Here is a 25,178-nt window from a genome sequence, read left to right as displayed (position 1 = left end):
GGCATCCGTGCGCAGGATGAACTCCGCCTCCGTACGCAGTAGTAGCTTTTTCCTATCAATCCCTTCTTTGGGCATTATTTTCTTTATCCCAAAGAATTTTAATGCGGCTGGGTCATTATTATGAGTGGTTTTTAGATGTTCCAAGACCCGAGGGCACCCTTTTCCTGAACGAACTGAATAAAGGTGTTCTCTAAATCTGATGTTTTAGAGAACACCTTTATTCAGTTCGTTCAGGAAAAGGGTGCCCTCGGGTCTTGGAACATCTAAAAACCACTCATAATAATGACCCAGCCGCATTAAAATTCTTTGGGATAAAGAGAATAATGCCCAAAGAAGGGATTGATAGGAAAAAGCTACTACTGCGTACGGAGGCGGAGTTCATCCTGCGCACGGATGCCCAAGGTAATCTTGGACTTAATGATAAGCTAGATTTCAGTGTATTTTTATAAATAGAAGTCCATATATGTCATAGATTTTTGTAGAGGGTATTGATTTTAAAGATTTTTCTACTTTTGTAAGATTTTAAATCACTTACTTGTGTGTAACACCCTTCTGCTGACGTAATCGTGGGTGTGTATTTAACCTGCGACGCGTCATCAGAGGGTGTAGTCTGACGAAGCGGGCTGTGTTCCCGTGAAACAGCTGTAACAACACCTCCTGTTCCCTGGCGTTCCTGCCGACCATAAGTCCTCCTGTGTTCTATGTTGATGTCCAACGGAATAAAGAATCTGTGCACGTTGATCGGGTGAGTGCGGTTTTCTCTACATTGTCCCGATTGTGTCAAGCGATATGTGCCTTCTCTAACCAGCACCCCGACATAGCACACACCGTTCAGTCTCTACCCATACCTGAGAAAGCGGATACCTATTATCCAGTAAACTGCCTTCACCTGCATAGCAGTGCCGGACTCATACTCTTTCTACCTGCTCTAATTTACAAATCTGTTTAACTTTCTGAAGCCAGCTGATATATAAAAAAAAGTTTTTTCCTGGAATACCCCTTTAATTCAAAATACATCTACAGCTGTTGCAAAACTACAACTCCCAGCATGCCCGGACAGCCTCCGGATGTCCAGGCATGCTGGGAGTTGTAGTTTTGCAACAGCTGGGGGCACTCTGGTTGGGAACTTTGATATATACACAAATATATTATGAATATGCAAATTGGAATATTTCCTTATATGGCACTTAAAGGGGTACTCCGGTGAAAACCTTTTTTCTTTCAAATCAACTGGTGCCAGAAAGTTAAACATATTTGTAAATTACTTCTATTAAAAAATCTTAATCCTTCCAGTATTTATTAGCTGCTGAATGCTACAGAGGAAATTCCTTTCTTTTTGCAACACTGATGACATCACGCGCACAGTGCTCTCTGCTGACATCTCTGTCCATTTTAGCAACCATGCATAGCAGATGTATGCTAAGGGCAGCATGGTGGCTCAGTGGTTAGTACTGCTGCCTTGCAGTGCTGGGGACTTGGGTTCAAATCCCACTAAGGACAACAATAATTAAAGCCTTATTATTTTTATAATAACGTCAGTAGAAAGAACTGTGCTCGTGATGTCATCAGAGAGCATTCCAAAAAGAAAAGAATTTACTCTGTAGTATTCAGCAGCTAATAAGTACAGGAAGGATTAAGATTTTTTAATAGAAGTCATTTACAAATATGTTTAACTTTCTGCCACCAGTTGATTTAAAAGAAAAAAGGTTTTCACCGGAGTACCCCTTTAAGCATTTCATGTACATTTGCCTATAATGCATATAAAACGTAACCCTGCCTTATGCCTTTATTATAATTAGATGTAGCGTCATATACTTTACACATCAATAAGTGGGTGCTCATATCTTTATTCCGTGCCTCATATACTAGAGACATCCATTTATTGTAATGATATGATTTAGTAATATCGGCAGGTTATGACCTATTGTAGGGATTCGTCTATTAATTACATTATTACATTATTTTTGCAATATACATTATTCATTTGATTGTTGCCTGGTGATTCTATTACAGCAATTACATTATGATATGTCATGAGCTCCTCCATCTATGAGTTATTGAAGTGTTTTTTTGTGGTATTGGGTGTTTTGTTCATAATTAATAAAATCTATTTTAACAAATTTAATGTTGTATCATAGAAAATATTAACGCTTCTATATGTTACTCTCTAGATCATGTCTTTTTTTTATGTGTCTAGTTTTTGTATTTGGCTCCCAAATACCTCCGTTCTCGCTCGCTCGCTCATTCTGACATCCACTGCTCAGGAAGGTGGCGTGTCTGAGGCAAGCACTGAGTCCACCTTCACTCACCATGCATTCACTTCCTCCCTGAGTCTGCTGTGCTGTGCTGGGTCTCTTCATTAAAGGGGTTATCCAGGAAAAAAAACTTTTTTATATATATATCAACTGGCTCCAGAAAGTTAAACAGATTTGTAAATTACTTCTATTAAAAAATCTTAATCCTTTCAGTACTTATGAGCTTCTGAAGTTAAGGTTGTTCTTCTCTGTCTACGTGCTCTCTGATGACACGTGTCTCGGGAACTGCCCAGTTTAGAAGAGGTTTGCTACGGGGATTTGCTTCTAAACTGGGCGGTTCCCGAGACACGTGTCATCAGAGAGCACTTAGACAGAAAAGAACAACCTTAACTTCAGAAGCTCATAAGTACTGAAAGGATTAAGATTTTTTTATAGAAGTAATTTACAAATCTGTTTAACTTTCTGGAGCCAGTTGATATATAAAAACATTTTTTTTCCTGGATAACCCCTTTAAGTTGTGGTAACGGGGTGTGATTAGGGCAGATGTTGTTACCCTAGGGGCAGATGGCATTAACCCCTTGTATTCGTGACGCCAGGGCGTGGTTTATCCTCGATACCACCCGAAGGTATACCACTAGATCCTGGGCTAGGCACAGGGCAATAATGACTCCGATGCCAAGTTACAGACAACTTAGCTTTAGTGAGTGTAGACAGATGGTAAAGTCTAAACAGTTCAGTCAGGGCCCACGCAGGTGACCAGTGACTCAGAGACCTTGAGGGCTTGCTGGGACTTGTAGTAGGACAGGACAATTTAATGCAGATCACGCTGACTTGACAGATGACAGGGACTGACTTGACTTGACTAAGCTATGACTGTAGCTTACTTGCAATTGACTGGGGCTGCAGACTTTACTTCAGGCTCCTATGACTCTGGACACTCTAGGACTCGACTTGACCTCAGCAAAGACTTGTAAGGAAAGAGAACTAGCTCCACCCCGGACTTATATAGAGGAGACTAGCAGGGAGCCCATAGGTCACCCCTGGAATCACCTGGTCACTGGTACCTCCTGGGTAACAATCACATGACAAGTCACATGGTAAACAGTATTAAAGTGATAATGCTTCCTGAACACATTACATGGTATAATACATTAGAAACATATTTTCATGGGGGGACAGATACAAGGGGGGCCCGGGGACACTGTAGGGAGGTTGTCTGACAGGGCAGCAAGGGTACGGGGTAAACACCTCCCCTACAGGGCCACCTCACAATCACTGCAGGCTGCTCTGTAACCCCCTCCTCTCTATTGTCATGCTGCAGTCTGATAGGACAGGAGTGAGCACAGAGGAGTGCTAGTCCTTCCCTTTACTTCCTGGACTTTGTCCCTGTCTGTGCTTCAGCTTGGACAAAGATGATGCTGCAGCCGGACAGGATTATGTTCTGGATGGTATGGGGACCCCTAGTGGCCTTTTTTTTTATTAGCCATGATTTCTTTAAAGAGGAGATTATTTTTTTATTATTATTAAGTATATTAGAAAGATTAATGTTTTGCCAACATATAAAAGTGTTTGATTCTGACAGTGCCCATTTAATTTATATATATATATATATATATATATATATATATATATATTTTTTTTTTTTTTATTTTTTTTTTTTTTGCTTATATAGTGCAGCATAGGCTATTATAAGAAAATTAAGTAAAGATTCTTGTGTATGCCTTGTACTGATCTCTCTGGATGAGGGTGTGGCATTTGATCACTGCACTTGGTCATCTAATTAGGCTGTTGGCTCTGTAAATCACCCAGGTAAACTGATAATTCATAAGACTCATAAGAGGGTTGAGGTCAGTTCACAAGATGTGCAGTGTTAATGCGTTTTCGGCATGCACTTTTTAGAGAAATATTGCCATGAGGTGTAAGTGATCTGACCTATAATCACAATTGAGTTGGTTTATGAAGATCTGAAGTCTTTAGGCTGTGTTCAAACATTGAATGTTACTGCACTTTTGACACATTTTTACTGAATTTTAGTTGTTTCTGATGCCATGTTTCCATATGCACAATTCTGGTAACATAGCACCTTTTATGTCACAATGTTGGGACAATCAAGGTAAAAGTAGAAAGAAAAAGCAGAAAGAAATGCAATGTATGAAAACAAGGCTTAGGGGAGCTGTAAAATTACTTTGTATCCTGATTCCATAGAGAGAGCAGCAGTAAAGAGATCTGGGAGGGAAACGATCTATGAGCTGATGGGAGAGGATCTAGTTGAAGGAGTTATCCAGCAATAGAAAAACAGAGCTTATTTCTTAAAAAAAAAAAAACTGCTCCACATCTGTCCTCTGGTTGTGTGTGGTATTACACATTATACAACATTTTCTGGGCACACTTTGGGCCCCTTAGTACCAATTGAACAAGTTAGAAACACCACAGTCTACCTGAGTATTGTTACTGACCATGTCCATCCTTTTATGACCACAGTGTCCCCTGTATCTTCTGATGATGTGACATAATGCCCCATGTCACATGACATCACCTTATACAGGACAATGAGGTCACATGACATCATCTCATACAGGACAATGAGGTCACATGACTAGTGTTGAGCGGCATAGGCCATATTCGAATTCGCGAATATTCGCGAATATATGGACGAATATTCATGATATATTCGCGAATATTCGCATATTCGTTATATTCTCGTTTTATTTTCGCATATGCGAATATTAACATATGTGAAAATAAGCAGATACAAAATTAACGCGCGCGAAAATTCGCATATGCGAAAATTCACATATGCTAATTTTCGCATATGCGAATTTGTGCACGCCAGTCTCACACAGTAGTATTAGAGCCTTCTTTACACCACACAAGCTGGAAGCAGAGAGGGGTGATCACTGTGATGTGTACTGTGAAGAAAAAAAAAGAAACGAATATTCGTAATTACGAATATATAGCGCTATATTCGCGAAATTCGCAAATATGCGATATTTGCGAATAATATTCGAATTGCGAATATTCGCGAGCAACACTACACATGACTCCAATGGCCTCCACAGTCACCAGATCTCCTCCTATAGATCACCACTGGGATGTGATGGAACCGGAGATTCTCATCATGGCCGAGAAATCTACAGCAACTGCGTGATGTCATCATGTCTATATGGAGGAACTGTGTGATGTCATCGTGTCCATATGGAGGAACTGTGTGATGTCATCGTGTGCATATGGAAGAACTCTGTGATGTCATCATGTCCATATGGAGGAACTGTATGATGTCATCATGTCCATATGGAGGAACTGTGTGATGTCATCATGTCTATATGGAGGAACTGTGTGATGTCATCGTGTCCATATGGAGGAACTGTATGATGTCATCATGTCCATATGGAGGAACTGTGTGATGTCATCATGTCCACATAGAGGAACTGTGTGATGTCATCATGCCCATATAGAGGAAGTGTGTGATGTCATCATGTCCATATGGAGGAACTGTGTGATGTCATCATGTCCATATGGAGGAACTGTGTGATGTCATCATGTCTATATGAGGGACCTGTGTGATGTCATCATGTCCATATAGAGGAACTGTGTGATGTCATCATGTCCATATGGAGGAACTGTGTGATGTCATCATGTCTATATAGAGGAACTGTGTGATGTCATCATGTCCATATGGAGGAACTGTGTGATGTCATCGTGTCCATATGGAGGAACTGTATGATGTCATCATGTCCATATGAAGGAACTGTGTGATGTCATCATGTCCATATGGAGGAACTGTGTCATGTCATCATGTCCATATAGAGGAACTGTGTGATGTCATCATGTCCATATAGAGGAACTGTGTGATGTCATCATGTCCATATGGAGGAGCTGTGTGATGTCATCATGTCCATATGGAGGATCTGTGTGATGTCATCATGTCTATATAGAGGAACTGTGTGATGTCATCATGTCTATATGGAGGAATGTGTGATGTCATCATGTCTATATAGAGGAACTGTGTGATGTCATCATGTCTATATAGAGGAACTGTGTGATGTCATCATGTCCATATAGAGGAACTGTCTGATGTCATCATGTCCATATGGAGGAACTGTGTGATGTCATCATGTCTATATAGGGGGAAATTTATATTATAAACTCACATTTTACAATTGGTGAAACAAATCACCATATATTTCCTGAATCTTATCGCCAACTCAAATAGAACAGCCAATAATGGACGGGTCGCTCAATGACTTCTTGATTCTGCATCACTTGTAGGCGGTGACATGAAGCTGGATATAATACTGCCAATATTTCCATTAAGTCATCTGTTTGTGTTCATTGACACACTGAGCTCCCTGAGCAATGTGCACTGAGCGTTCCCCTGTATAAACACAGCTGTTGTGACAGTCGCAGAGATGTGACAATATGGTGAAAGAAATAATAATTTTTTTAGTATAATGCCCGGGCTGGCTGCAAATAAAACAATATACAGGACTCACCTGCTGCCTCTCCCTTGGTGTCTTGGTATCTCGCTCCGCTGCCGGTGTCTTTTTCCTGGTCCGGATGTGGTCAGCGCACCACACAGCCAGTCACCAAATTGCCGGCTGCAGCAATGTCCGTCCTCGGGCAGCGATAGGCTGAGCAGCAGTAAGTAAGAGACGGCAATGGTCGCCTAGGCTCAATGCAACACAATGCCGCACAGCCGGCTAACCGACTCCATGACGGGCTGGCAACAGCCGGACCAGGAAAAAGATACAGGCAGCAGGGCGAGATACTGGAACACCGAGGCAGAGGCGGCAGGTGAGTCCTGTTTAGTGGTTTATATGCAGTGAGAAAAACAAGACGTGCGCTGTAGCATTCTTTGCACTTTGGCGCTCGCTCTGGCTCACTGCTGGAGATGAGCTCCATTACAGTCTACAGAGCTTGTCTCCTGCATTGAGTCAGAGCGAGCCTGGGTGTGAAGCGCCCTACTGGCACTGAGACCCCGACAGATCAAAACTGTTAACATCCCTGCATGACATGTCACAAGTTTTTAGAAATGGCAGTGACCCTTTCAGATTGGATTCTGAAATTCCTTAATAAATCTGCACCTGATCATTGTAGGATTTATACCACCAGTGTCTTATGGATACCACATATATGTATGTTTTAGCATAACTTCCTAACGGTAAAACAGAGCAAACCAGGGGGGCTCGAACAGGTAATACTTTACCATGATATTGGTCCAGCAGCAGAATGTTTTCCCAGGGGGGCTCGAACAGGTAATACTTTACCATGATATTGGTCCGGCAGCAGAATGTTTTCCCAGGGGGGCCCGAACAGGTAATACTTTACCATGATATTGGTCCGGCAGCAGAATGTTTTCCCAGCCCGATAGACCTTCAGGAGATGTACTGAAAGACCCATGCAGGCCTTTGTGACTACATCTCCTGATCAGGTTAATCTTGGGCTGCGGAGATTGCCCGGGAGTTTTAAACATCCTGCTGCTGGTCCAGTAGGCACGTGCAGAGAATAGTTAGTGAGGGGGCAGGGAGAGGGGAAGGGGCAGGACATGGAGAGCTTTATTGCAGGCTGAGAGAAGAGTGAGAGGTGACAGAAGATATCAGTGTGCGGGAAGGGAGTGCAGGGAGGCCTATCACTGCTGGGTCTTCAGGAAACTGGGAAAGCTAGGTGGCATGTGCATCCCACCCAGCTTTTGAGTGTTGCTTTTCTTCTCTCACAAGGTTTATGAACAAATAGAGTACTGGAAAAAAAACAACCCAATAGGCGCTGCATAAATATCGAGTGGAGAGAGCAGATCTGGTATAATCTGTTGCAGTTTATGTAGTCCGATAACGCGTTTCGGGTAGCAACCCTTCTTCAGATTGGCAATCGGCTGCTACCCAAAATGCGTTATTGGACTAAATAAGCTGCAACAGGTTATACCAAATCTGCTCTCTCCACTCTACATTTCTGCAGCGCCCATTGGGTTGTTTTTTTCCCAGTACTCTATTTGTTCCACATTGCATTTTTTACAGCTACCCCACAGCAGAAGTGCAGTCGATGTACTCCTGTGTTTTCTCCCTACTACAAGGGTAACAAACAAATTTTCTACACACCTAAGGTGAGCAACCAATTTATGGTCTCACCTATACCTGTTTTTTTTATTATTTATTTTTTACTGTTTAATGCATGAGGCGCCGGCCTTTGTTCATTCCTCTTTCATCCTCTTTAAATAGGCCCCCTTTACATATGTCCGTGGTCAGTTCCCTCCAACAGTTTTCAGTTCCCTGCACCAGAGGGAACATGAAGCCGGAACCAATGCCATTAATTTTAGACGCTGGATGATTGGACTCGCTGGACCGGCACAGACAGGTGAACACATCATGCCCCGTCCAGCGATCACAAATAACGGATGCCGGATGATGCACAACTGATGCCAAGTGATGCACTTCTGCCAACAGTTGGTGCATCAGTTGTGGCAAGTTATATGTAAACCTTGCCTTACAAGGTTTAGAAAGGGAGACCAGGCAACGCTGTGTTTCCTTTGTGGTTTTCCATCATTTTGACGGGAAGATTAATTCTGAATGCATCATTAAATTCAACATAGTCTGTAACATAATCTGCTTCTGACCTCCAAACCAGATGTGAACATGGCCTAAAAACTAGTTTGGACTACGATAGTGCCCCCATAACTTGGGATAAAACACTGCTTTCATGTCCGTTCATAATGCTATGGAAGGCAGCTGTCTTTTTTAAGTGTCATATCATGCCCATTGCTTTACAGTATGTGGTCATCATTGCTATATAACATTGCTATATATCAGAGGTCCCCAACCCAGTCCTCAAGGCTCACATACAGTACAGGAATTTAAGCTATGAAAGTTGACCTCCCAATTTATTCCTGCCACCATTACTTACAATAGAGATTCACCCTTTATCTAGAAATAAACTCAACAATTACAAAGAGTTTTGGACTGGCGCAGATCCATAGTTCTTCTAACGGGATTTATTGGTCTCTTCCAAAGTGCAGCACAATCGTACGCTGCCGACATAACAACCGGCAATAATTATAGTTTTATAAAAAAAAAAAGCAATTTCATCCGCTGCCTCCACCTCTACAAGAATTAGTTTAACCTACAATCTCCCAGTCTGGGAAAAATCTCTTTATTGCCTGTAAACTTTCAACCTTCGACTTTTAACATTTTTGTTAAATCAATTGAGGAGGCTGTGAGGATATTTTCTGCCATGTAGATAACAGCAAAACATCTGGGCTATAAAACTACAAAGTCACAACGAAAGTTCAAGCAGAAAATTAAGGAAGATGCCATATAGGGTTATTGCCAAGATGGCTGCCTATAGCTGATAACCTGGGGGTACTTATAGGCTGAAGAGCAGCATAACATATAGTGGTGCTGTATCTGTCTATACTTCAATATAGTACAATATACATTACACTACAATATACTACAATACACTACAATTGTCACAGCAAGAGCTCCGGTCACTACCTCCGGACCGGAGCGGCCGCTGCCTCAGCCCTCAGTCCCGGCGTCCCTCGGTCAGACGCACTGACCGGGAGCACGGGTTCCACAGCTTCAGGGACGCGGCTGGCGTGGCGGCTGGTTCCCACTCGAGCGCCACTTCCCTGCCCGGCTCACCTGATCCTCGGCGCACGGCTCCCTGCACTCCTGCATCCCGGCGCGCGGCCCCGCTCTCTAGGGCGCGTGCGCGCCAGCTTCAGTAAATTTAAAGGGCCAGCGCACCGGTAATTGGTGCGCTGGTTCCTCACCTCCTACTGTGTCGTTCTTATATAAGCTGCCTCCCCCTTCCTGCCTTGCCAGATCGTTGCACCTTGTGCCTCTGAGAAAGCGTTCCCTACTGTGTTGTTTGCCTTGCCAGTTGCCGAACCCGTTGCTACCGTCTCCTCGCCTGTGAACCTTTGCCGCCTGCCCTGACCTCTGCTACATCCGACTACGCTCTTGCCTTCTCCCTGTGTACCATGCTATATCAGCAGCCAGAGAGGTCGAGTTGTTACTGGGGGAGACGACCTGGTAGCTACCGCCGCAGCAAATCCATCCCGCTTTGCGGCGGGCTCTGGCGAAGACCAGTAACTGCTTAGAACCGGTCCTCCAGTACAGCCCGCGCCATCGCCTCTCTGGTCCAGAGGATCCACTACCAGTCCTGCCGGTTCGTGACAACAATATACTACATTATACCTACAATATACTACAATACACTACAATGTACTACATTATACCTACAATATACTACAATATACTACAATACACTACAATATACTACAATACACTAAAATATACTACAATATACTACATTACAGTACAATATACTAAAATACAATACAATATACTACATTACACTACAATATACTACAATACACTACAATATACTACATTACACTAGAATACACTACAATATACTACATTACACTACAATATACTACAATACACTACAATACGCTACAATACACTATAATATGCTACATTACACTACAATATACTACAATATACTACATTATACTACAATATACTACAATACGCTACAATACACTACAGTATACTACAATACATTACAATATACTGTACTACATTACACTACAATATACTACATTACATTACAATATACTACAATATACTACAGTACACTACAAAATATTACTTTATAACTTATAAGATATGAGATAGATAGAAATAAGGGCCGGTTCACACTACGTTTGTAGTGCACGGGTGCCGGATCCAGTTGGGATTAGCGAAAACTGTCCGCTCCCGTACCCCATTCACTTCAATGAGCCGACCAGAGTCAAGCGCTGACTCCGGTCGGCTCATTTTTGCCCTGGTAGAAAGTGGATGTGTTTTTAGGTGCTAGATTATCCCTTGAAGTGTGAAGAAATTTTAAACTACAAGACACTCTATATCAAGCTACAAGAACATATAATGGGAAATAAAAGCTTTTGTGTATAATCCCCCTTTGTAGATACAACCCCCTGAAAGCATACAATATATAAAGCTTCCTTTGATTTGCCAGAAATTATGATGGTTCTAAAAGTTTTTTGTTAAGACTCTTTCAGAAGTTAACATAATTTCCGGGATTTAGATTTCAAAACTCTGGTCGCATTATAGAAGCCAAAGCTGGAGGTCATTAGAAATGAAGACAAGGATTAGCTTTCATCATGGAGTCAGCGGAAGAAGACAAGATGAACGCATAAAGCAGGTATTATTATTTACCCTCGCACCTCGCCAGCAGTGCCATCATAAAGCTTCCTTTTCTGCTGTATCATAAACAAAGTAAAGCCCAACTGAGAGGAATGCATTATTTATAAATTCTCGCTATTCCTCAGCATTTTAAAAAAAAAATGGAATAAAACAAACTGTAAGAAACAAATAAATATGTAGCAGAGCTGAGTAGGTGACATGTGGAGAGGCTCATAATGACATCAGAATGAGTTATTCGGCGGTTTCGTAGGCTGCAGGAGAACCCGCTGATACCGAGATGGAGAAACCGCGCAACCCTGGGAGTTAAATAACAAATTCAGGTTAGTAACATCTGCACAATAAGCAAGGAGCGGAGCTGAGATGAGGAATACGATTCCATATCAAATTACCCTAAATTAGCCATTCTGGAGTACAAAGGCCTAAAGAAGAATATTGTCCTATAAAAAGGTTGGATAAAGCTCCCGAAATCTGATTTCTTATTCATGTGGTTGTTTGTGTATACATTTATACGGTTATTTTCTTATTATTAACAACCTTAAAAAGGTTAAATATTTAAAGTGAATCGGGACACGTTCACTTACTGCAATGATCTACGAGTAATAACACCGGCTGTCGTATATCTTGATTTTTCCAAAGCACTTGATATGGTGCCACATCAAAGATTGGTGCATAAAATGAGAAGGATCGGGCTGGGGGAGAATGTGTGTAAGTGGGTAAGTAACTGGCTCAGTGATAGGAAACAGAGGGTGGTTATTAATGGGTGATTCTGATTGGGTGACAGTTACTAGTGGGGACCACAGGGGTCAGTCTTGGGTCCTGTCCTATTTAATATATTTAATAATGACCTTGTAGAGGAGTTGAATAGTAAAGTAGCAATCTTTGCAGATGATACAAAACTCTGTAAAGCGGTAAACACTATAGAGGACAGTGCACTGTTACAAATGGATCTGGATAGGATGGAGGTTTGGGCTGGGAAGTGGCAGATGAGGTTCAACACTGATATATGTAAGGTAATGCACATGGGGAAGAAAAATCCGGGCTGGGATTATGTATTAAATGGGAGAACATTTGGGACGACTGACGTGGCAAAGGACTTGGGAGTCTTAGTTAACAGTAAATTTAGCTGTAGAGACCAGTGTCAGGCAGCTGCTGCCAAGTCAAATAAAATCATGGGGCGGATCAATAGGTGCATAGATGCCCACGACAAGGAAATAATTCTACCGCTGTACAAATCACTAGTCAGACCACACATAGAATACTGTTGTTACGCCGAGCGCTCCGGGTCCCTGCTACTCCCCGGAGCGCTCACGGCGTTCTCCTCTATGCAGCGCCCCGGTCGGACCCGCTGACCGGGAGCGCTGCACTGACATTCACGATGGGGATGCGATTCGCATAGCGGGAGGCGCCCGCTCGCGAATCGCATCCCAAGTCACTTACCCGTCCTGGTCCCCGGCTGTCATGTTCTGGCGCGCGCGGCTCCACTCTCTAGGGCGCGCGCGCACCAACTCTCTAAGATTTAAAGGGCCAGTGCACCAGTGATTGGTGCCTGGCCCAATCAGTCTGATTAGCTTCCACCTGCTCCCTGTCCATATAACCTCACTTCCCCTGCACTTCCTTGCCGGATCTTGTTGCCTTTGTGCCTAGAGAAAGCTCACTGTGTTTACCATTACTGTGTTCTTGACCTCCTGCTATTACTATTGACTACGAACCTTGCCGCCTGCCCCGACCTTCTGCTACATCTGACCTTGCCTCTGCCTAGTCCTTCTGTCCCACGCCTTCTCAGCAGTCAGAGAGGTTGAGCTGTTGCCGGTGGATACGACCTGGTTGCTACCGCCGCAGCAAGACCATCCCGCTTTGCGGCGGGCTCTGGTGAAAACCAGTAGCAACCTAGAACCGGTCCACCGACACGGTCCACGCCAATCCCTCGCTGACACAGAGGATCCACATCCAGCTAGCCGAATCATAACAACTGTGTACAGTACTGGTCACCAGTGTACAAGAAAGATATAGGGGAGCTGGAGAGGGTTCAAAGACGGGCAAACAGAGTAATACGGGGGATGGGAGGACTACAGTACCCAGAAACATTATCAGAATCAGGGTGCGTTCACACTGAGGAATTCAAGAGGAATTCACGAGGTATAATTTCGGTCAGGAAATTGTTGCTTAATGTCATTTTATCCATCAAGCGGAATTCAAGTGGAATTTCCATGTGGAAATGAAGAGGAATGAAGGAGGAGGCTATTTAATCTACTTTTCTGAATTCCGCTCCTATTCCGCTTGAATTCCGCTAAAATCTTGCTTGAATTCCACATGTAAACGATGTCGGGCAGAATTTTTTTTTTACCATTGACTTCTATTGGATTCTGCTCGCGGATTCCGCTTGAAGAATGAACATGCTCTTTCTTCAAGGGGAAAGGAATTCAGCATCGGATTTGCGCTAGCAGAATTTCCGCAGTGTGAACAGGACAGCAGAAAAAACATTAAAGTCAATGGGCAGAGGAGATGTGCATTAGTTTGGAGCAGAGAATTCAAGAGGAATTACTATGGTAAATTCCTCTTGAATTACTCAGTGTGAACGCACCCTTAGGATTATTTAGCTTAGAAAAAAAGAAGGCTTAGGGGCGACCTAATAACTATGTATAAATATATCAGGGAACAGTACAGAGATGTTTCCCATGACCTATTTATACCCAGGACTGTATCTATAACAAGGGGGCATCCTCTACGTCTAGAGGAAAGAAGGTTTCTATACCAGCACAGACGGGGGTTCTTTACTGTAAGAGCAGTGAGACTGTGGAATTCTCTGCCTGAGGAGGTGGTTATGGGGAACTCTGTAAAAGAATTTAAAAGGGGTCTGGATGCATTTTTGGAGAATAATAACATCACTGGTTATGTATACTAGATTTATAGGGACAGAAGGTTGATCCAGGGATTTATATGGAGTCAGGAATGAATTTTTAACTCTAGTATGAGGGTTTTTTGACTTCCTCTGGATCAACTCAGTAGGGACTCATTAGGGTTATAGGTTGAACTTGATGGACTCAGGACTTTTTTCAACCTTATGATATGTTACTATGTTTCTATGTAGAACAGGGCTGCAAGTAGGGTTGCCACCTGGCCGGTATTTTGACCACCCAGCCGGTAGCTTTATATTAAAAATACCACCATGCAATGGCTGGTATTTATCCAACCAATCCTCCAACTCCCGGATGATGTGCCATATATTTTACCAGTGTTTCCCAACCAGAGTGCCTCCAGCTGTTGCAAAACTACAACTTCCATCATGCCCGAACAGCCAACGGCTGTTCGGGCATGCTGGAAGTTGTAGTTTTGCAACAGCTGGAGGCACCCCTGGTTGGGAAGCATTGACCTATACTATATACTACTATATAGTCCAACATGCTGGGAGTTGTAGTTTTGCAACAGCTGGAGGCACCCCTGGTTGGGAAGCATTGACCTATACTATATACTAGGGATCGACCGATTATCGGTATGGCCGATATTATCGGCCGATAATCACGATTTTGGGCATTATCGGTATCGGCAATTACCTTGCCGATAAGCCGATAATGCCCCGCCCCGTCTATGCTGCGTTACTAGGCCGGAGCCTGCCCAGAGTGGAGAAGAGCACCCCCGGAGAAGGAGAGCCTGGACCGGTTCACCCTCCACCCGGAAAGCCGCCGGACACTACAGGAAGGATAGATGGCCCGGACCACCCTGACAGGTAGGGGGAGAGAAGTGGGTGGTGGCGGCGGCGGCCTATGGCACCGCAAAAGCCACTGTAGTGCATTGATTTAAAGCTCCCGCTTTAAATCAATGATCTGCAGCGGTGTCGCGGGGGGATAAATAGCCGATAACTTATACCAGAATATCGGTATAAGTTATCGGCTATCGGCCCTAACTTCCACCGATTATCGGCCCTAAAAAAACTATATCGGTCAATCCCTACTATATACTACTATACAGTCCAACATGCTGGGAGTTGTAGTTTTGCAACAGCTGGAGGCACCCCTGGTTGGGAAGCATTGACCTATACTATTTTTTTTACTAAGAGCCGAGGAACGTGCTCTCGAATCACCCAAAGTGCAAACGTGTTACACAAAAAAAAAAAAAAAAAACGTGCACAGAGAAGGATGTGGTCTATCACAAGCCATTCTCCGATAGGAGAGAGGCCCCCCAACAAACCTAACCCTTTGCCTCCGGACCAAAAGGTACCTGCGAGGTTCCAGGTTCAATGTCCCTTTTTGCCAAAGCTACTAAGGGACCACAAGTGCTCCCGGCATCCCCCTTGGCATTAGCCAAGGTATCTGCTCGCAGAGCCGATAACGTTCGGTACCTTGCCAAAGCAGAAGTGCCCGGGGTGTTTGCAGGGAGGTGCGGAACCTAATGGCCACACACACCTCCCCTAGACCGCCAGGAGGGACACCCAGAAGGGCTACCGCATCCTGTCTTGGATTATACATTTGGAACTTGTTTCATTCAGCCAAAGCATCATCTATCACTAGAAGCCTCTACCCTTCACCTGTTCTTACCTGTCCATTGTGGTCTCTTGATATACCCCGCAGTAGCCGAACTTCTTCTGTCTGTTGCTAGTTAAAATAAATAAATAAGTGAATGTGTGCAGATATACTTCCCGGACATCCGGCCGGATCTATAAAAATGTCTCTGATCCAAGCAAGAAGTCCGGGAATCAAGAGGTGAGTGCCACAAAGGTGAAGAGATCATGGTGCCCGTGCTTCCACTCAGTGAGCCAGTACACCCAGTGAGTTTCGGCACCTCGGGGTCACCACTCCCCAAGGCACTAAAGTACCTCGGCTCTAGACCCTTTCAGCCTCATGGCGAGGTAACAGGTCACATCGGGGCAGCCGTCGGGCTGATTCCTCAGAACCAGCCCCAGAACACCCCGGTACACCTGCCCCCTACCATGCAGCACCCATCCCTACCAGCTCCACAATGGCGTCGCCTGCCACCAGCATGAAACTGATAAGAACAGATACTACACTTGATCTTAACCAAAAGGCCAGAAGAAGCGCACCTCTATGCATGAAACCGCCAGCAGTCGCCTCTGAGCGCCCCACGCTACCTTTGTCTACCATGCCGGTTTAAGCAGCCCAAGATGGGAGCCGGACTATCAGCGTTTGGACGGTGAGTTCAGGACACCTGTTTTTCTTTGCTATACATTCAGGACAAGACCACCTGAGCTGTTGCCATTACTTCCTTCCTTTTTCTTTTGGCTCACATATCCAAACTTAGACTGGGTTCACATACATCCGGCGTCTGGCATAGTTTCCCTCTGGCGTGCACCAGAGGGAAACTGATCCTAGAACTGATCCTATTTATTTGAATGGGACAGTTCAAGTTCACAATCATCCAGTGTCTCAATTTTGACGCCAGATAGTTGGACGTGCCCGAGGACACCGGATAGGGGGACACTGCATTCCCCTTTCTGGTGCCAGAAACAATGGATGCCGGATGCCAGATAACTGATGACAACTTGTCATCAGTCGTGCCATCAGTTGCGTCCAGATCTAGGCTGAGTTCACCTATGTCGGATGCCGAACATATGTCAACCCCATCCTAAAGTGGCATGAGATGAATAAGATGACAAGGTTTGAAAGAAAACCTGTTCTGCCTGGAGTTGTTTATGCTTTATATATTTGAAGGTGCCCATGCACTTTAGGCAAATGTTGGCCAATGCCCCCTGATTTCGGCAGTCTCGGGCATCTTTCAAAAGTGTATGATGGCCACCTGACTCTTCCCCAACAGATTATGTCAGAGGAGAGAAGGGTCGGTCATGCTGGATTTAATCTCCCTGACCCTATTGTACCAGGAAAGTCTGTTGGCAGCTTAACCCTCCTCTCTCCTCATAGGACGCATGAACGTTTGTCCTGCCAATGTTCAAATGTATGGGGTGGTTGAGATCCGTGCCGCGATGGAGACAAAAAAAATAGTGTGAATGCACCCTAAGGGTCGGATTTCCGCCTCGAATGAAGGCCCAATACACTTCTATGGGATTCCGCACTCCCGTTGAAACTTCAGAATTTCCGCTTGCGGAAATTCCGAAGTGTCAACAGGAGTGCGGAATCCCATAGAAGTGTATTGGGCTTTATTTTGAGGTGGAATTCCGCAAGCAGAAATTGCGCCGTGTGAATAGACCCTAAGGCCTCATTCACACTATGTAATCTCTGCATGGAATTCTGCTCGGTGAATTTGCTGCCCTAACCTAGCATTGGTGTAAATGGGTCTTCCGAATTTCAGCCATGTTAGTTTTTTCCGGCAGAACTAGGTGCAGACTGCATTGCCGTCAATGGTGACGACGTAGGTCTGCGCGGTCCTAGCGCAAAGGTAATTCGGTGGAGGCTGCTTAGACGGAATCTCTGACCCTAACACAGAAAAACAAGTTTAAATGGGCACTGTCATATAACTTTTGATATGTTGTAAAGCATGCAAAAACAATATGTTTTGCAATTGCTTTCATCAGAAAATTCTCATACTGAAAAGGCCAGTAAAAAAAAACTTGCCACTAGGGGTCCCCCTGCCTACTGAGACACATACCAGTCCTGCAGTGTCCAGTGGTCATTGACACGTCATGGACACCATGAGTGATTGACAGGGCTGCAGGCAGGTCCAGGGCTGCTGTGCTTGCTCCCGGCCCTCTGTGAGTCAGAGCAGAGCGAGGGAGGGGGAGGAGTCATCACAGTGAGGAGAAGAGAGGGACACACCCCTGCCTCTGCATGGACAGAAACTTCACTGAGCAATAATGGCAATTAAATAAAGGTAATTCTGAGAGAAATATAGGTCATAGACACATAAAAATTAGATGCACGTGATCAGGATGAGGTGCTGAGCAACATATAACAGGTTTTTATTTTGGGGGGGGGGGATCTGACAGGCACTTTTTAGTTGAAAAATGTGCCCCTTTTCTGCTTTTCGGCAGCTTTGCTACTACTGCGGCACTCAGCTCTACTCCGTCAGTGCTATCACATTATCAAGAAATATGTACTGTATAAGAATGAAAAAAAGACAGAGCTCTGATAGGGCAGTACGTTTGATCAGATGTAAATATTTAGAGTGAGCGGTATATGCAATAACCACTCACCTTGCCTGGTTGCATTAGGCATGCAGCAACCCGGATTGTCTCGTGTGGAAGTAACGGTGCAGCCGTCCAGAGATGTCGAGAAGGTGGCAGCCTCACTCGATAGTAGATAATCAGGATAGAAGGGGGAAAAAACTCTGGATCCTCGGCGCCACCCGTTGCAATAAACTTCAGAAGTCACCGGTACAATTAAAATGTTCTTTATTCACCTATGTCAGACACGTTTCGAGGTTTAGGATACCTCTTTCTCAATGACCTTGGTGCTTATACAGATAATATAAAATAACAGCTTTATATAATAAAAGATGGACGCCTTAAACGGTGTCAGGTGGTACTTAAGATCTGTCATAGACATGCGCTGATGTAGCGCTGCTAGCTGACGTGTGTGGCTCCCACATCAGTTCATTCATAAAAACATACTCTAACATAGTAAAACATACGATAATATTAAAAGATACCTTCAGTTTCAATTTCCAAGTGACTACCTACTCTTAGTTCCTGAGATCCAGGAGCAGCTTCTCTATGTAATTTTGTTACACTGTTTCAGTCCTAAGCCATTGTGCTCTCTTGGAATACATTCTTTATACTTGTTGTTTTCCAATGTTCTTAGACATGTTTTTTCCCATGGGGAAGTTCCCCATTGCTGAGGGCTGCAGCGCTGATAAGGTCTTAGTTATGGAGTTTTTATGTCGGGGGAGGTCACGGTTACTGATTGTATAGAGCTTTAGTGCGGTTTTCCTACTCTTGGGGACTGCAGCGCTGCTAAATGTTCAGTTGAAATATGAGTTTATTTGTATATTGTATGAATGTATGTGGTGTAGTCATGAATGATATGGATGTTTGTATATCTGAAATACCAAGTGTAATGAGTAGTGTTGCTCGCGAATATTCGCAATGCGAATTTTATTCGCGAATATCGCATATTCGCGAATTCGCGAATATTCCCGAATATAGCACTATATATTCGTAATTACGAATATTAGTTTTTTTAGTTTTTTATCACAGTGATCATCCCTCTCTGCTTCCAGCTTGTGTGGTGTAAAGAATACTCTAATACTAATGTGTGAGTCTGGCGCGCGAATTTTCGCATATGCTAATTTTTGCTTATGCTAATTTTGGTTTATGCTAATTTTCGCAAACGCGAATTTTCGCATATGCGAAAATAAACCGCGAATATTACGAATATGCAAATTTAGCAAATATATGACGAATATTCGTCCATATATTCGCGAAATATCGCGAAGTCGAATATGGCCTATGCCGCTCCAACACTAGTAATGAGATGCATTGTTGTGTTAGGTATATAGTAAGGGTTTCATTTTGGATATGTGTATCTAAGCTATTAAAGGGTACCTCTCATCAAATAAACTTTTGATATATTTTAGATTAATGAATGTTGAATAACTTTCCAATAGCATGTTAATGAAAAATATGCTTCTTTCTATTGTATTTTTCCCGATCAGTCCTGTCAGCAAGCATTTCTGACTCATGCTGGAGTCCTAAACACTCAGAGCTGCCAGCCTGCTTTGTTCACAGCCAAACAGGCTGTGAACAAAGCAGGCAGGCAGCTCTGAGTGTTCTCCTTTGTGAACAAAGCAGACTGGCAGTTCGTAGTGTTTAGGACTCCAGCATGAGTCTGAAATGCTTGCTGCCAGGACTGGTAGGGAGACCCCTAGTGGTCATTTCTTCAAAGTGGAAAATTAAATAGAAAGAAGCATATTTTTTAATAACATGCAATTGTAAAGTTATTCTGCATACATTAATCTATAATATATCAAAAGTTTTTTTGATGAGAGGTACCCTTTAAGTTTCTATGTTTGGTGGGTGTTAGATGTGATTGAGAAATATAATGGGTGTTCATGTGTAATAGCATATTGTATGCACATATAGGGTGTGGTTATATAAGATTAATGAATGTCAATCTATATGTAAATGAAATATAAAGATTGTCTGTCTATGTTGGTGTTGCTACGTGGTGTATATGGTATGGGTTGCATCTATAAAGGAATGTGTATATATCAATCTATGCGTTTCTATGTTATACATATATATATATATATATATATATATATATATATATATATATATATATACACATATACACACACACACATACACAAATACACACACAAATATATGTATATTAGTATATTGAAATGTGTTTCCTAAATTGAACTGGAGGAATTGAACGGATGTGTTGGCAATTTGTTTATACATTATCGATGTTCTCATTTAATCCCAGAGGAGAGAGGGTGTTCATTTTGTAGATCCGAAATGATTCTCTTCTGCATAGGCTGCCAAGCCTATCGTTGTGGTCCTCTGGTATCTGCTCAATTGCAGTGATCTTGAAGTCCTCAAACTCATTATTATGCTTTTCGGTTGCATGTTTGGATACACTATGTTTTATGAATTTATGTGTAACATTAAATCGGTGACCGCTCATGCGGTTTCTCAACGTTTGCAATGTCCATCCAATATACTGCAAATGACATCCACACTCGATCAAGGAATAAAATAGCTCTGTAGTCCTAAAGAGCAATGATATTTAACACTAAAAAAAAAAAGCTAATATTTGCCAAAACACCTCTGCGCTAGCGTGCGAATCCGCCGTGATATCTGGTCATGTCACATCCCCAGCGCGTCCGTAAGCGGCTTCCGCAATTCTTTTTGCATTTCTAAATTTCTGCCAGCTTTCCGCCCACACTGGGTTGTCAGCCAGGGCTTCATCTCATTGTTACCTATGTGGCTCTAGAAGCGGCTGACATGCGGGGATACGTATGTATGGATATGAGCTAATTTACTGACACACTGAAACGCCAACCTCACCTGTACAACTGCCAACACCTCCAGCCTGATTGTGGCTCCGCTGCCAATGCTAATGATGGAGGGTTTATCAGCGCTTGGAATGCCGGCAATGGGAATATTTATGAGTATTATACAGACTCCGGGGTTGGGCATTTAACTACCGCCGTGAACTCTATTTATAGAAAGTCAAGAGCGCCATAAGTGATCTTACCGTAATAGCGATGATTAACTGAGCAACCAGACGCCTCTCTCAAATTGAGAGGAATGAAGCCGAGAGAAAGTGACACTTTATATCAGTGTTTCCCAACCAGGGTGCCTCCAGCTGTCGCAAAACTACAACTCCCAGCATGCCCGGACAGCCGAAGCTGTCCGGGCATGCTGGGAGTTGTAGTTTTGCAACAGCTGGAGGCACCCTGGTTGGGAAACACTGCTTTATATACACAATCATGAATCCTCCATTGAAGAAAGTTGCAGCAAGAGCCTCAGGTATAAAGCTGCAAAGTGTCCAGATAATGTCTACATTAGTATACAGATAGAGCTGGGAGGGGAAGTGTATAATTACTATATATCCTGATCCCATGGAGATAGCAGCAGCAGTATACAGATAGAGCTAGGAGGGGAAGTGTATAATTACTATATAATCTGATCCCATAGAGATAGCAGCAGCAGTATACAGATAGAGCTAGGAGGGGAAGTGTATAATTACTATATAATCTGATCACATAGAGATAGCAGCAGTATACAGATAGAGCTGGGAGGGGAAGTGTATAATTACTATATAATCTGATCCCATAGAGATAGCAGCAGTATACAGATAGAGCTGGGAGGGGAAGTGTATAATTACTATATATCCTGATCCCATAGAGATAGCAGCAGCAGTATACAGATAGAGCTGGGAGGGGAAGTGTATAATTACTATATATTCTGATCCCATAGAGATAGCAGCAGCAGTATACAGATAGAGCTAGGAGGGGAAGTGTATAATTACTATATATTCTGATCCCATAGAGATAGCAGCAGCAGTATACAGATACAGCTAGGAGGGGAAGTGTATAATTACTATATATTCTGATCCCATAGAGATAGCAGCAGCAGTATACAGATAGAGCTGGGAGGGGAAGTGTATAATTACTATATATTCTGATCCCATAGAGATAGCAGCAGTATACAGATAGAGTTGGGAGGGGAAGCGTATAATTACTATATATTCTGATCCCATAGAGATAGCAGCAGCAGTACACAGATAGAGCTGGAGGGGAGGTGTATGACCACTATATATCCTGATCCCATAGAGATAGCAGCAGTATACAGATAGAGCTGGAGGGGAGGTGTATCCCTGCTATATATCCTGATCCCATAGAGACAACAGCAGTATACAGATAGAGCTGGAGGGGAGGAGTATAAATACTATATATGCTGATCCCATAGAGACAACAGCAGTATACAGATAGAGCTGGAGGGGAGGTGTATAACTACTATATATCCTGATCCCATAGAGATAGCAGCAGCAGTATACAGATAGAGCTGGAGGGGAGGAGTATAAATACTATATATGCTGATCCCATAGAGACAACAGCAGTATACAGAAAGAACTGGAGGGGAGGTGTATAACTACTATATATCCTGATCCCATAGAGACAACAGCAGTATACAGATAGAAATGGAGGGGAGATGTATAACTACTATATATCCTGATCCCATAGAAACAACAGCAGTATACAGATAGAACTGGAGGGGAGGTGTATAACTACTATATATCCTGATCCCATAGAGACAACAGCAGTATACAGATAGAAATGGAGGGGAGGTGTATAACTACTATGGTTCTTTCATAAGAAATAAGACAACTATACCAATTTTCTCATCTATTATTTAAATAAAAAACCACAGGACAAAGTGAACTGCAACCATCTCACCTCTGCTACATCTGAAAATCAAACGGGCTAAAGGACAGGAACAATCTTGTTAATTAGAAACATTTTACCAGGAGGATTTGTTGGCTCTATTGATTTTACTTTGCTTATTGGCTGCAGTGTTAGTGTACAGCGTGTCAGCCTGCGCCTCCCTATTGCCATAAACAGACTGTATAGGACAGTGTTTCCCAACCAGGGTGCCTCCAGCTGTTGCAAAACTACAACTCCCAGCATGCCCGGACAGCCAACGGCTGTCCGGGCATGCTGGGAGTTGTAGTTTTGCAACAGCTGGAGGCACCCTGGTTGGGAAACACTGATATAGACACATGTACAGTAACAGCAGAGCTGTAGTATGTGTGGTAGCTCCGTGGTGTCTGGCAGCGCTGGGGTCCTGGGTTAAATTTTACTAAAGACTGCAACATCAGCAAGGAGTTTGTATGTTCTCCCTGTGTTTGTTTGGATTGTCTCCTGCAATTCTGCAAGGCATTTATATGTTATCCCTGTGTTTGTGCACGTTTTCTCCTGCAACATCTTCAAGGAGTTTGTATGTTCTCCCTGTGTTTGTGTAGGGGTTTTACCTGCAACATCTGCAAGCAGTTTGTATGTTCTCCCTATGGTTGTTTGCATTGTCTCCTGCAATTCTGCAAGGCATTTATATGGTATCCCTGTGTTTGTGCGTGTTTTCTCCTGCAACATCAGCAAGGAGTTTGTATGTTCTCCCTGGGTTTGTGTGGGGTTTTTCCTGCAACATCTGCAAGGAATTTACATGTTCTCCCTGTGTTTGTTTGGATTGTCTCCTGCAATTCTGCAAGGCATTTATATGTTATCCCTGTGTTTCTCCTTTTTTTTCTCCTGCAACATCTTCAAGGAGTTTGTATGTTCTCCCTGTGTTTGTCTGGGTTTTCTTTTGCAACCTCTTCAAGGAGTTTTTATGTCCTCCTTATGTTTCTGTAAGATTTCTCCTGCAACATCTGCAAGGAGTTAGCATGTCCCACCTGAGTATGTGCCATTTACCCCCTGCAACATCTGCAAGGAGTTTGTATGTTCTCCTTGTGTTTGTGCTGGATTACTCCTGCATCATCTGCAAGGAGTTTATATGTTCTCCCTGTGTTAGTATGGGGTCCCTCCTGCAACATCCACAAGGAGTTGGTATATTCTTATGTTTGTGTGCTATTTAACCTGCAACTTCTGCAAGGAGTTTGTATGTTCTCCTTGTATTTGTGTGGGTTTTCTCCTGTAACACCTGCAAGGAGTTTGTATGTTCTCCCTGTGTTTGTTTGGATTGTCTCCTGCAATTCTGCAAGGCATTTGTATGTTATCCCCTGCGTTTGCGAGGGATTTCTCCTGCAAGGAGTTTGTATGTTCTTCTTAAGTTTTTGTGGATATTCTGGTTTCCTACACACTTTAAAAACATTCCAATCGGTCAGTGGTCTCAAACTGTGGCCCTCCAGATGTTGCAAAACTTCAGCTCCCAGCATGCCCGGACAGCCAACGGCTGTCCGGGCATGCTGGGAGCTGAAGTTTTGCAACATCTGGAGGGCCACAGTTTGAGACCACTGCAATAGGTTATTTTCAAACTCAGTGAGCCCCAGTAGGGTCAAAAACTAATGTGAGTGATGACAAGCTCTGTACTTCACTACAGAATATGTTAGTGCTATACCAGAAAAATAATTAATAATATAATTAACCGTAGCACCCAGTGCCAGGCAGATGCTGCTAAAATACACATTAAAATAATGTACATGATGACAACTTGGTTTGGCTTCTATACAAATCACCAGTCATGAATAGAAAGATTTATCCGCGTGGTTATAGGGTTAAGCAATTACAGTAATGGCTGGACGGTGGTGCGCAAAACTTAACTAATCAAAACGAAAACCGATCAATTCGGAGAAATAAGTGG

General features: G+C 43.2%; 1 protein-coding gene and 1 pseudogene across 1 annotated transcript in view; both read right to left on the bottom strand.

Annotated features, from left to right (window-relative positions):
- MTNR1B (melatonin receptor 1B) overlaps positions 1 to 25,178 on the bottom strand; it is a 302,631-nt gene that overhangs the window by 257,899 nt on the left and 19,554 nt on the right. The gene's annotated exons all lie outside the window — the stretch shown is intronic.
- LOC130359960 (U2 spliceosomal RNA) lies at positions 16,403 to 16,492 on the bottom strand (annotated as a pseudogene).

The sequence above is a fragment of the Hyla sarda genome, chromosome 2 (genome assembly GCF_029499605.1).
Source record: "Hyla sarda isolate aHylSar1 chromosome 2, aHylSar1.hap1, whole genome shotgun sequence".
NCBI classification, from domain to species: domain Eukaryota; kingdom Metazoa; phylum Chordata; class Amphibia; order Anura; family Hylidae; genus Hyla; species Hyla sarda.
This window is presented reverse-complemented; position numbering and strand designations above follow the sequence as displayed.